The 14,294-nt window shown below is 35.6% G+C and overlaps 1 protein-coding gene across 4 annotated transcripts in view; it reads right to left on the minus strand.

The window, feature by feature from the left end:
• LOC145266927 (fibroblast growth factor 18-like) overlaps positions 1–14,294 on the minus strand; it is a 789,681-nt gene that overhangs the window by 275,457 nt on the left and 499,930 nt on the right. The window contains exon 1 of one of the 4 annotated variants that reach the window (XM_080122726.1): positions 1–2,303. This exon is cut by the window's left edge and continues 526 nt beyond it. The exons of 2 other annotated variants lie outside the window; for them this stretch is intronic. The gene's annotated coding sequence lies outside the window, so the exon portion shown is untranslated. Of the gene's footprint in view, positions 2,304–14,294 lie in introns of those variants that run through there. One more of the 4 variants, XM_080122723.1, reaches the window with a different exon arrangement.

Consider the following 14,294-nt stretch of genomic DNA (forward strand, 5'->3'; position numbering starts at 1 on the left):
TTTGCTTGTTTGTTTTATTTTTATTTTTAGAAACGGCGGTTTGCGATGACCCCAAAAAGCAACAAGGTGTTTCAGCTTTTAAATCTGAGAGACAATTTTAAGGTTTTTCGCTCCTCGCCCTCAGCCCAGGTTTTGTGTTAATATTTGTTTGCTTCGAATAAGTGAGGAAGTTATATTACTAATTCAAAGTAGTTGACTTTTTTTTTCTTTTTGTTTTTGTTTTTTTTTTTTTTTTTGTCGTTAGGAGAATGTTCGTATTTTATACGTATTTGGTTAGTTTTTAATTAATTTCTTTTAAAAAAATAAAAATAAATTGTTAGGAGTTAAAAATAATCTAAAAAGCATGAAGTATCACCTTTTGTGGCCGAGGGAGGGCCTGTTTTAAAGGTTTCTTTCCGCCTCCAACCCAAATTCCGTGATAATCTCGCTATAACAGCAACAATAATAAGTAATATTAGTACGAAAAAAGTCGATTAATTTATTTTTATCGCTGTGTGTGTGTGTGTGTGTGTGTGTTTTGTTTTGTTTTGTTTTTTTGGGGGGGGGAGTATTCCAAAAATTTAGGTTTTATATCCGAGGGTCGACTTTAATATTTTTTTTTCTTTCCGCTAACAACTTAAATTTTCCGACAGTCTTACTACGGCAAAAGGAGTTGACTTAGTGTTTGTAATTGTGTGGTTGCGAGAAATCAACTGTAAACGGTAGTTGCGCTAACCCAAACTTATTTTTCAATGGTTATCGACAGTGGTGGTGGAGAATATCGAATTTTGTGTGTGTGTGTGTGTGTGAGAGAGAGAGAGAGAGAGAGAGAGAGAGAGTGACTTGATGTCACTTGGACTCCAGGTGAGTGGAGGGAGGGGGGATACTACTTGGTGTGAAAACTTTGAGTGGGCCAATATATAATGATGCCTCCCTTAAAACTGCACAAAATGACTTCAAAAAGATCAAGGAGGATGGAAAGAGCGATGAGGGAAAGTACTAAGCAGACCTCCACTAGAAGGGCGCAAAAAATATTAGGACCTTACGGAAGTCTATTGCAGCTCAACTTCCAGGGAAAACAATTAATAAAAAAAAAAAAAAAAACAATGTTAATTGGCTGTTGTGATGAAGTTGAAAAGAACTAAAAGATTTGTTGTCACTCAGATTCCAGGGAACAACGTTTTTTTTTGTTTGTTTGTTTGTTTGCTCGTTCTACTTTCCCTCGGAAAATACTGGACCGATCGGGCTAAAATTTTGTAGGGACTTTTGTTATGAAATTTTGTATGTTATGGTTTTGTAGTATTTTGTTTAAATATGGTGCAGCAAACTAAGTATTAGGGTATCACAGTCATGGATTAGTAGGAATTGTTTATCACAATAAGACATTTACTCCTGAAGTTTGGCATAAAGCGCTCATCATATGTCAAACGGTCTATAACTTTTGCCGTTTTAAAGAGGAAAATGTATAATAATAATAATAATAATAATAATAATAATAATAACAACAACAACAACAATCTCCAAAATTAAATAAATAAATAATAGTGTTGGCTTATGCCACACCGCACCAAACAATCAAAAAGGGTGAAGGAGGATGGAAGGGTGAAGATACAAAGCACTAACCAGACCTCCACTGGATGAGTGCGAAGAGGACTGGGGCCTTGGGGAGGATTATTGAAATCCAAATTCCTGTAAAGACTATAATGGTCGCTACCAACGAAAAATCAATGGTAAACGGCTGTTGCGATAGCGTAAACAAATTTGCAAAAGTTATCGAAAGAGGTGATGGGTACTGGAAATCTGGGGAGACTTGTTGTCACTTAGATTCCAATGGGTTGTTCTCGGTTGTTCTTTATTTATTAATGGCCTGTGTGAAAACTCCTGGTGCGGGAATAATGATAAAGTCGACTTAACATTTGGTGTGTTTTTTTTTTGTTTTTTGTTTTTTGTTTTTTTTTTGTGAAGGAAGGTTTTTTTTGTTTTTCAAAACGAAACACACACACACACGCACAAAAAAAATCAAGGTATGTTAACTTTTTTTACCCGAGTCTCTACGTAATTGACACCTTTTTTTTTTTTACGCAGAGACCAACTTCCGTAATAATCCTGTTACGACAATTATATCAACAATACAAAAGTACTGATAATACACGATGGCAATGATGATGATGATAATGATGATGATGATGTTGACGTTGATGGTGACGACGATGATGATTGATGATGAGAAAATCAATCGATTGTCGATTATAATAATGGTGATGACGCTAAAGTTAAATCGCAATATCCGTCGTGTCTGTGTCGGGCGCAGCGCCGGTAGTGGTGTGAGGTGGTTGGGTTCATAAAACGCGAGGGTAGAAGGAGGCAGATCATGAGACGGAGGTAAGGGAAGGGCGAATAAACTAACCAAAGGTAGAAAGGTCCACTCCTCTGCTCCCCCCACCCCCTCTTTGTTTGTCTCTTTCTTTTTATCCCCCCCTCTCTCTCTCTCTCTCTCTCTCTCTCTCTCTCTCTCTCTCTCTTTCATACATATATATATATATATATGTATGTATGTATGTATGAATGAACATACATATAATCTATCTATCTATATATCTATAAAAGTGAACGTGTCTGCGTGTGTGTGTCTGTCTGTCTGTGTACATTTCCCTACGCAATAACTCTGTCAATTTTCAGTCTACAGACTCGAAATTTGATATACAGAGTACTGAGATTTGGGAAAATCGATCTGATCGGGTTTCGGCCAGAAATTTAGCTGTTAAGGGGTCAAAGTTCAACGATTTGACCTTTGAGAACTCTACCAAACTCCTCCGACTATTTTGGGTCTAAACACTTGAAATTTAAGATAAAGATTCCTTGGACATGGATCTAACTTAAAAACTGCACTTGAGCCCAAAACAATAAATTTTAAGGGGTCATAATAGGGGTCAAACTTTAAAAAATTTACCTTTTTTTTTTTTTTGCTCAGCATACACCTCCAAACACCCGGCCAACGCCGGGCACCCATGCTAGTATATTTATAAAAGTAAACGTGTGTGTGTGTGTGTGTGTGTGTGTGTGTGTGTGTGTGTGTGTGTGTGTGTGTGTGTGTGTACATTTCCTTACGCAATAACTCTGTCAATTTTCAGTCTACAGACTCGAAATTTGGAAAATCGATCTGATCGGGTTTCGGCCAGAAAGTTGGCTGTTAAGGGGTCAAATTTCAACGATTTGACCTTTGGGAAATCTACCAAACTCCTCCGACAATTTTGGGTCTAAACACTTGACATTTTAGATATTGGTTCCTTGGACATGGATCTAACTTAATAACTCGATTTGAACCCAAAACAATAAATATTAAGAGGTCATAATAGGGGTCAAAGTTTAAAAAATTTACCCTTTTTTTTTTTTTTTTTTTTGCTCAGCATACACCTCCAAACATCCGGGCAACGCCGGGCACCCATTGCTAGTATATATATATATATATATATATATATATATATATATATATATATATATATATATATATTACAAGTGAATGAGCACTTATTGATACCCGGAGACAACTCGAGGACAAGGGTTAATAGGGTTTATGAGTGTATTGGGGTCACTGAAACAACAGTGTAGCGATCGGTTATGGTGGATATTAGGTATGAAGATGTCGGCTGAATAGGGTCTTTTCATTGGACTTAAAGATATATATATATATATATATATAATTCTGTGTCTGTGTTTGTGTGTGTATGTGTGCGTGTGTGCATGTGTGTGCGTGTGTGCGTGCCTGTGTGTGTCCGTGTGTGTGCGCGCGTGTATGTGTGTATGTGCGCGCGTGTGTGTATTTACTTTAATATATATGAACATATAAATTGTTGAAAAAATTAATATTTATTAAAAATCTTATATATATAAACTTTTACGCTCCCCATCTGGGCGTACCAAATTGGACAAAGAGAAAATTATTCCAAACTCGCATTTAGGTAAAAATGCACTTTCGTATAATTCATTCCAAAAATGATTAAAAAAACAAACACAAATAACATCTACATAAAACGTGATATATTCCCGCAGTCGTGCGAGATAGCCTAGTGGTTGAGAGTTACGCTATTTTTCCATGTGGTCCCGATTTCGAATCTCGTTAGATTCAGCCACTCTGATGAGTCGTAGACGACGAAACACGTGTCAGTGGATAATTATATTTTAGAAATAATAATTGTGATAATTCTTTTTCTATCCTTTGCAAATGATTCAAATTTTAGTAAGTTACTACTGATGATAACGACTACCAGTTGTCAAAATTTAAGCTTTTCACAGTTATTATTTCCAACAATAATAGGTTTTTAAAATGTGTACGTTTGTTTTGGACGCTACAGTATACACACACACAAAAGTTGTGTTAGCATTATTTTAGCTATATTAACAACTTCAAACCGCTGTTATTTTTTATTTTTCATGCTATCTTAGCGGTTTTTAAGATCTATAAACTCTTTTATGTTATTCATATTAATATTACAACAGAAAAATGCGAGCATGAAAAGTAATATGGTTAAGCTTAAACATGGAAAAGTAAAGGACTAGTTGTTAAAACTGGAAAAGAAAAGGACAGGGTATGTTAGTAAAAAATATAATAAATTTATCACTTTAAATAGTGCAGCATTAAGAATTGATTATATAATGCTATCAATTTAATAAAAAAAAATTAATGCTGCAATACTTTAAGTTATAAATTTATTATACTTTTCTAGAATATATTGTCCTTTTCTTTTCCAGTTTTGACAACTGGTCCTTTGCTTTTCCAGGTTTAAGCTTAACCATATTACTTTTCATGCTCGCATTTTTCTATTGTAATCTATGATTTCACATAAATTTACTTGTTCTTTGTTTAATTTCGGTCTTATTTTTTGCCCCCATAAACACATATGCAATAACAATGTACGGCAATCGTCTGCTTTCAATAAAATACCCCCAAATTTCATGCTTTCATTCTCTCTGCTTCACTTGTTACTTCTCTTTTCGAATTAGCAGCAACAGTAGTCGCTGAAGCGACGTGGTTGTTATGGTAACCGTCATAAAAAGTGTCACTTACCTCCTATATATATATATAAAGTGTCATTTACCTCCTATATATATATAATCGTCGCAATATATATATATATATATATATATATATATATATATATATTGCGACGATTAGAGAAAGTGAAGATGTTTCATAGGCGAATATCTGCCCTTTCAACGTTGCATAAGAATATTGAGTATTCGGAGTAAATCAACTTGGATGAGAGAAAGATGTCATCTAGTATAGGTAGATTTTATCGGATGAACTACACCTGAAGGTGTAGGTTTCGAGGTTTATATGTGATATGCCTTTCAAAATTCTGGTGTGTAATTGCAATATAATTATAAAAACGTCTTTAATGGGAAATGTTTAATTTCAGATGCTGTATACGAGTGTAATGTGGTTAAATAAATAATATAAGTAAAACATACATTGGTTCCATTTCTTGCAGTTCGAAAATTGAATATCCTCATTGATTCTAAAAACAACCCAACTCATCTGGTAAAATGATTCAGAGAATTATGTAGAATTAACACACAATTCGATCTGAGATCGTCACTACTAGGTAGAGCAGTACATCCAAGAATGCAAATTCTGAACTCTAGAGTCTTATCATAGAATAGTATTAAATAATAACTTACTAAACAAGAGGCAGGAGATAGCACAGAATTGCTTACATCTATTCAATGGTGTGAAATATAAACATGGAATGATCGAAGGTATGGATGTTATTGCGACAATGAGGGAATATAAAGATTCTGCATATTTGGCGTTACATAATATCTGGGATAAATCCACTTGAATGGAAGAAAGATGTCATCTAAAGTATGATCATGGGTAGAATTTATTGGATGAATTACATCTAAAGATATTGGCTTAAGGGTTGATATGAAAGATGTTGAGGATAGGATTGCTTGTTGCATTACCATTCACACGAAATTAGGACGAGATAGTGGTTAGTATGAATAGAAAGAGATAATGGATGATTAGGAATTATAGGGAAAATATTATTTACTATGGATATAAAATGTATAAAATGTCTTTGTCGATTGGGTGATTCCATTTTTAAAAAAGGATTACAGATGAATTTATACACACACACACACACACACACATATATATATATATATATATATAGAATGAGATAGATAAACAGATATACAGATATACACACACAATATATATACATGCTTGCTCGATTGCTTAAATCTTGTCTTCAACTATCTATCTATCTATATATACATATATACATATATATATATATATATATATATATATATATGTGTGTGTGTGTGTGTGTGTGTGTGTGTGTGTGTGCGCGCGCGTGGTCATGGCAATCAATTGATTTGATTGAAAAATGTGCGATTACACCGATTTTGATAACAATAAAAATATTGGAGTGTGAAACATTCGTTTATTATCTCTCAATCTCGGGCAACGCCGGGTCCCTGCTTGTAATATTTTTAATTTAAAAAAATTCGTAGTATGTTTTACATGCAAAACAAAATTAAAACCATTTGGTCATAAAGAGTTTTTCGTTGATATCTTTTTTTTTCTTTTTTATATACTGCCTCCTATATAGAGATAAGTACATTTGGCGGGATATAGGTGATATTACTAAGGCTACCCGACGTTGCACGGGATTGAATGAAGATTAACAAATAGTTTACATTTCCATGTCTTTTATTGTCATTGAAATCGGTCAAATTGGCAATTTCTCAATCAAATCGATTGATCGCGTACTTAATTTGGGGACTCACAATTATTCACTGAAGGAGGGAGGCTTCGCGCGCAGTAACTTAGTCGACAGTACATTGCAATCTATATTGCACTGTGGAGAATCTACTGTTGATTTAAAAAATGAGGTTTTATGCAATGGCTTGAATTAAAGTTTAAAACGTAAAAGTCAAGTTTTCTGTTTCAATTGTGCTCTAAAGGAAAACATGCATTTCGAACGCACCTCTGATATATCAAAGAACTTACTGTTGATTTTAGATGCCAGGCCTTCATGCTTCTGTGGTAATAACACTCCTCAAATGCATTTGTGGTGTTAATCTTTATAAGCGTGTTAACTTTCAATTATCTTTTTTCGATACTTATCGGAGGCGTTACGATACAAAACCTTTCTAAAATACTACTAGACACATAAAATATATTTGTGTCAGACTTTTTTTCAATCGGCCCAGTCGTTTCAGAGCTCATACAAAACGAACTCACACACGCAGACAGACAAACAAACTGCGTTTAATATATAATTAGATAGAGATAATTTTGCGGCGGTGAGTTGGTGTTCCTAGTTATATTAGTTGTAGATGTTATTTGACCGATTGGACTATATACCATGCCTCTTGTATAGACAACAAAAATTAGAACTTAATTAACTTAATTGAATTTAACGGGAGCACTATATTATTTATCTCTTTCCTGCTATAAACATATATATGAAACTTTAATATTGTTCTTGATCAATTCAGAAAGGGAGGTAACTAACTTAGCTTTGTAGGCCATGGGTTTCAATCATTGCATTTGTTTTGATGGTACATTTGCTGGGTTACTCACGGCCAAGATATTTATCTCTAACTCACCTCAAGAAATGTGATACTAAGGTCGGAAAGTATACAAGAAATTAGCGTCCAAGGAGAGGAGCACACTAACTCTGTACAGTCCTGTTGGCATCCCCCGGGAAAGATACTTCAGGCGATTAGCAATAAACTACTTCGTACTCAAAAGGAAAAGAAGACAAAGCCTGGCAGTGAGGACCTCCTAGAACTGCAGATAGGCGCATCAGGCGATTAGCAATAAACTGACCCCCTCTCAAAGAGAGAAGACATCCTTTTCCAAAAATTCGACTTATACACATGTATATATATATATATATATATATATATATATATATATATATATATATATATACATATTGCAGCTAATTCTACTCTATGCGATGAAGGTCATCAACTCTACAGAACTTGCCCCCATATTTATAAAATTGTTTAAGCGTTGCCTTAAGGAGAAGTGCTTCTCGATACCCTGGAAAACCTCATCAGTATGCCCTGTATTTAAGAATTCAGGTGATAAGTCATTCCCCTCTCATTACAGGCCAATAAGTCTCCTGTGTGTCATGAGTAAGTTGCTGGAATCCATATTAAATAAAGAAGTAGTCAACCACCACAGCAGAAATAACCTTCTTAGTGACATGCAATATGGTTTCTGTTCTGCTAGATCTACAGCAGATGTGCTAATGGTTATATCTCAGAGGATTAGTGAATCTCTCGAGAAAGGCTTCCTTTCCAGGGCAATTGCTCTTGACACATCAAAGGCCTTCGATAAGGTATGGTATCATGGCCTACTTCACAAGATTTCCTGCTACGGTATAACTGGAAATGTTTTCTCAATCATTAAATCATTGCTCTCTGATAGGTTCATAAGAGTAATGGTTGATGGGCAGAAATCAGAGGCCCACAGTATTAATGCTGGAGTCCCTCAGGGATCCATCCTAGGCCCAACTCTCTTCCTGATCTACATCAATGATCTTCCAAAACACATACTTATATCATTCGTTGACATCTATGCTGATGACACGACAATCTATAGCAACACATCAAAGGCCATAAATGAGAAAGTTCTCTCCGATCCTCTCTCCTCTGATCTTGACCGCGTGGTACAATGGGGGAAGAGGTGGCTGGTCACTTTTAATTCATCCAAAACCAAGCTCCTATCTTTACATCATCAACGCTCTGATCGTCATCTGGCATCAATTAAAATGGATGGCTCTCGTCTTGGAGAGGCTCCATGTTTTGACAAGCTTCTGGGTTTGACCTTTATTCCTGATCTGAAATGGAACACGTACATCAAGTCTGTTGCCAAGGTCGCTGGAAAAATGGCAGGATCCTTCAACCGCTCCACAAGATATATCACTGATGATGCAATTCTCTATCTGTATAAAAGCCAAGTAGGTCCAATGATGTAGTATTGCTGCCACATCTGGGCAGGAGCTGCTAAAAACAGCCTATCCTACCTTGACAGAGTACAAAATAGACTTCGTAGCCTAGTGGGGAATGCCCTTTTCTCTTCCCTACAACTTCTCTCTCGCACAGAAGAGAGGTTGCGAGCCTGTCTTTGTTTTATCGTTATTTCCATGGCAAGTGCTCGTCTGAGCTCCAATCTTTGCCCCCCACGCCAATCTTTCACGATAAACACCTGTCTAGCCTAAACAACTGTCATTAACTTTTCCCCACTCTTTATCTGTGCCTAAATCAAAGCGTAGATTCCATGAACAAAGCTTCTTTCTTAGAAATGTACGCCTGTGGAACTCTCTTCTGTTTGCCTGTTTCCCACCTGACTACAACTTGGATATCTTCAAGTCCAACATAAACAAATTCCTGATGAACCGCCCCCTTAAGTAAGACACTTTATCAAATCTCTAATACTAACGATTACTACGATACTATCCCATTGCTTACTGTATACGCAATAACTCTTATCCTCGAGTGGCTTCCGGGCCTTGATAAGTGGTGACCTTAAATATATATATATATATATATATATATATATATATATATATATATATATATATATATATATATATATATGAATAGAGAAAAGCTTATTATTCTTTAAAAAAAAACGTCCAGGTCATGAAAAAATTAAATAAATAATAGCGTTTTAAAGCTGTTAACTTACTGTGCATAGTGAGCTACGGTGTTTCCATTTACACAAATGTTTATAAATAATATAAAGAGTTTTCTTTTTTGAGATATTTTTATTCTGTTTCAATGTTTGGAATAGTCCATTTATTATTTCGATAAAAAAATGTATTTTATATTTGGCTATGATAGAAAAGCGATAAAACAAATTAGAGGGTAAGTAAAAATGGAAATAAGGAAAACTAATGCTCGGTGTTTCGCAAAAGTATTTGCACATCATACGAGCGTCTGTTGCCGGTTGAGCATCTACATATTAACACGATAGCCTGCGTGTCATTTTTGGTGTCACGCTTATATCCGGGTCGTTTAATTGTTATGTATTTTCAATTTTGTAATAAATAATTTCGCCAAGAATTCTTCATAAGTCTTGGTTTCGGTTTCGATTATAAATGGTGTCACTTAAGTTATCTATTTTTTTTATAAATAATTTTACCAAGAATTCCTCATAAGTTTTGGTTTCGGTTTCGATTATAACTAATGGCACTACAAAGCCTTTTTGGCCAAGATCAAAGTGTAGTATCTGTTCTTCAGATGCTGCACTTCCATTTCTTGTTCTCTTTCGGTGGAGGAGCAGTCGTTCACGACTTTTTTTATTTTTGTACCTTTTCTCCACGTTAAAAAACGACCCTGGTGTCTAACTCTATCTCGTGGGGAGGCATTGTAAATAGGCACAATAATCTATTTTTTTAACATAATTTTATCAAGAATTCTTCATGAGTCTTGGTTTCGGTTTCGATTATAAATGATGTCACTTAAGTTATCTATTTTCTTTTATAAATAATTTTACCAAGAATTCATCCTAAGTTTTGTTTTCGGTTTCGATTATAACTAATGGCACTACAAAGCCTTTTTGGCCAAGATCAAAGTGTAGTATATGTTCTTCAGATGCTGTACTTCCATTTCTTGTTCTCTTTCGGTGGAAGAGCAGTCCTTCACGACTGAGACAATTGTTTATTTTTGTACCTTTTCTCCACGTTAAAAAACGACCCTGGTGTCTAACTCTGTTTCGTGGGGGGGGGCATTGTAAATAGGTACAATAATCTATTTTTTTAACATAATTTTATCAAGAATTCTTCATGAGTCTAGGTTTCGGTTTTGATTAAAGCTGATGACACCTTAGTAATCTATTTTTTTATAAATAATTTTATCAAGAATTTTTCATATATATATATATATATATATATATATATATGAATATATTTTTGAAATCGCAGCTTTATAATATATAAAAATCGATAGAACATTAACTCTATAATAATATTTACGAAATCTGCATGAATGAAATTATATTTAAGCATACTTTCCGACCGGGCTATGCCAGGAATCCCTGCTAGCCTAGGTAGATACTTTTGCAATTTTAACAAAAGAGCTACAATAATATCAGAGCGTCTATATTTATTTATTTCTCTTGTAATTGCATTTTCACCTCAAACAAGGCACATTGCTACTTTGATGTAGGGGGGCTACTATCAGGGACATAAGCTACAGGGGTATTATGTAGGGAGTTGGGCAGCAAGATGTCTATTCAAATTACACTTGAACTTCTGCATGTCAATACAGTTGGGGAAGCAGGGACCCGGAAGAGAGTTCCAAATCTAGAAGTTCTGGGGAATAAAATACTGGATTGAAAGCTTTCTTACATCTGGGGATCTCTACTGTGTAGGGTGGGATTTAGCTGCTTGTCGGAGTTGTCGGGGGTATTTACGCCGAAGGGGTACACGTGCTTGCAGTTCGTCGGGGCACTCACCATTAAAATACTCGTAGAACATGCAGAGGGGTTCAACATTTCGTCGATGGGACAGAGGCTAAGGCTTAGATGACAGCTCAGGACCTATCAGGTTGCCAACTCTCTTTTGAACCTTGTTTAGGAGCGAGAGACTAGTAGCAGATGTATCAGCCCAAACCTGACAACAATACTCCATACATGGGCGAATGGTGACCTTATAGAAATACAGGATACTTTCAGGCGTTAGTAGTTTTCTAGCACGGTAGAGAGAGCCTACCTTTCTCGCAGCAGTCTTGGCAATGCTCTCAATGTATCTGTTCCAAGTCATGTTTACCTGTGAACGTTAGGTCAAGGAATAAAAAAGAAGTACTTTCAGATAATGTGTTTTTGGTCATTGCTATTGGTGGTAGAGAAGGTTTCTTGTAATTATTGAAGGAAACAAGCTTAGTCTTGGCAGCATCAAATGTGACCATCCATTTTTGTCCCCATTTTATTACACCTACCACTAGTGTTTCTGCCATTTCTTTAGATATGTGTTCATTTGTTTTCCTGTCGTGCTTGTTATAGAGCACGGTGGCATCAGCAAATATACCAATCTCAAAGATAATTTTGTCAAGGTGGTCATTTATGAATATTAGGAATAATAAAGTTCCAAGCATAGACCCCTGAGGTACTCCCGTATTTATATCATATTGTTTAAATGTACGACCGTCGAGGACAACTTGGATTTTTCTCTTACTTAAGAAGAATTTAATTATGTTAAGTATTCGTCCAGTGATACCATATGATCAGATTTTCCTGAGACGACCTTCATGCTATACCCTGTCAAAAGCCTTAGATATATGTAGAGCTACTTATCTACCCTTCCCTTGCTTTTTCCAGTGACTGGTATATACGTTCAGAGATTACAGTTAGGATATGTGTTGTGGAACGAGCTTGCCTAAATCCATATTGTTGGTCGGTCAGAAGTTTAGCCGCTGTAAGATGATGGACTAGAGCTTGGTTAATTATGGACTCAAATATTTTGTGCGAAAAGTGTGAGGAGGCTAATGGGGCGATAATTTAATGGGTCAGTTCATTTGCCAGAATTCTTGAAAACTGTACCACAGAAGCAGTTTTCCAGCAGTCAGGAAAGCAACATCTACAGAATGAACACCTACAGAATGCCAACATAGAATTACATATGAAAGAGTCTGCTGTGGAATTTCCACAGGCCCCGCTAGTTTTGTGTATATTAATCCATTCACTTATTGTATAAGGTTTTCTTTAACAAATCATAAGGTACCACACTTAAGATATTACACTGTCTTTAGTATTTGTATGTTTTATTTCAAAATTTTTTTTTCTACAATTTTTCCTTTAATGAAGCACCGTTTTTTTAAATAGTGCAGAATTCATAATTTTATTCCAAATTCGTTTTTTTTTATTACATATTTACACTAAATCACCAGAGTTCATTTTTTTTTTCATATCAACTGCAAATATTATTATTATATGTAAGATGTTGACTATGGTCAAAATCGCTTGTTCTTTCTTCTCGTTGGATTATTTCGATTATCGATTATGGATACTTATCGGAGACATTCCGATACAAAACTATCTAAGACCATTCCTAGGCACATAACGTACCTTCGTGTTAAATTTAATAAGAATTGGCACAGCCGTTTTTAGACACACAGACTTTTATATAATAGTAGAGTACAGTAAATAGAATTGAACAGAATTCAATAGACTAGTACAGAATGGAATAGGATAAAATAGAACAAAATAAAATAGATTAGAACAGAACAGATTAGAATAGAACAGAACAGAATCGAACAGAGAATGGAATAGAATAGTACAGGAGAGAATACAATAGAACGGAATAGAATAGAACAGAACAAAATAGAATAGAACAGAATATATTACATTAGAACAGAATAGAACAGTTGTTTACAGACACACAGATATTAATCAGAACAGAATAGAATAGTACAGATTAGAATAAAATAGTACAAAATAGATGTGCTTACAGTTATATCTCATAGGATTAGCGAATCTCACGACAGAGGCAACCTTTCTAGGGCAATTGCTCTTGACATATCAAAGGCCTTTGATAGGGTATGGCATAAAGGTTTACTTCACAAGATCTCCAGCTATGGTATAGCTGGAAATATCTTCTCAATTATTAAATCATTTCTCTCTGATAGGTTCATAAGAGTAGTAGTTGAGGGGCAAAAATCAGAAGCTCACAGTATAAATGCTGGAGTCCCTCAGAGGTCGATCCTGGGCCCAACTCTTTTCCTGATCTACATTAATGATCTTCCAAATCACATCCTTACATCATTCGTAGACATCAATGCTGACGACACTACCATCTATGGTAGCAAATCTAAGACAGTAAACGACCAAGTTCTCTCCGATTCTCTCTCCTCTGATCTTGATCACGTTGTACAATGGGGAAAGGAGTGGCTGGTTACTTTTAATGCATCTAAAACCAAGCTTCTATCTTTACATCATCAACGTTCTGATCCCCATCTGGCATCAATTAAAATGAATGGCTCTCGTCTTGGGGAGGCCTCAAGTTTTGACAGGCTTCTGGGCTTGACCTTTACTCCTGATCTTAAATTGAATACGTACATCAAATCTATTACCAAGGCCGCTGGGAAAATGGTCGGATCCTTCTATCGATCCAGTAGATATCTCACTGCTGATGCAATTCTCTTTCTATATAAGAGCCAGATACGTCCAAGGATGGAATACTGTTGTCACATCTGGGCAGGAGCTGCTAGAAAAGACTTGTCCTGCCTTGATAGGGTTCAAAATAAACTTCATGGCCTGGTGGGAGATGTCCTTTTCTCTTCCTGGC

Source organism: Euprymna scolopes, chromosome 42 (genome assembly GCF_053919585.1).
Source record: "Euprymna scolopes isolate OS-2025 chromosome 42, ASM5391958v1, whole genome shotgun sequence".
In the NCBI taxonomy this organism is placed as follows: Eukaryota; Metazoa; Mollusca; class Cephalopoda; order Sepiida; family Sepiolidae; genus Euprymna; species Euprymna scolopes.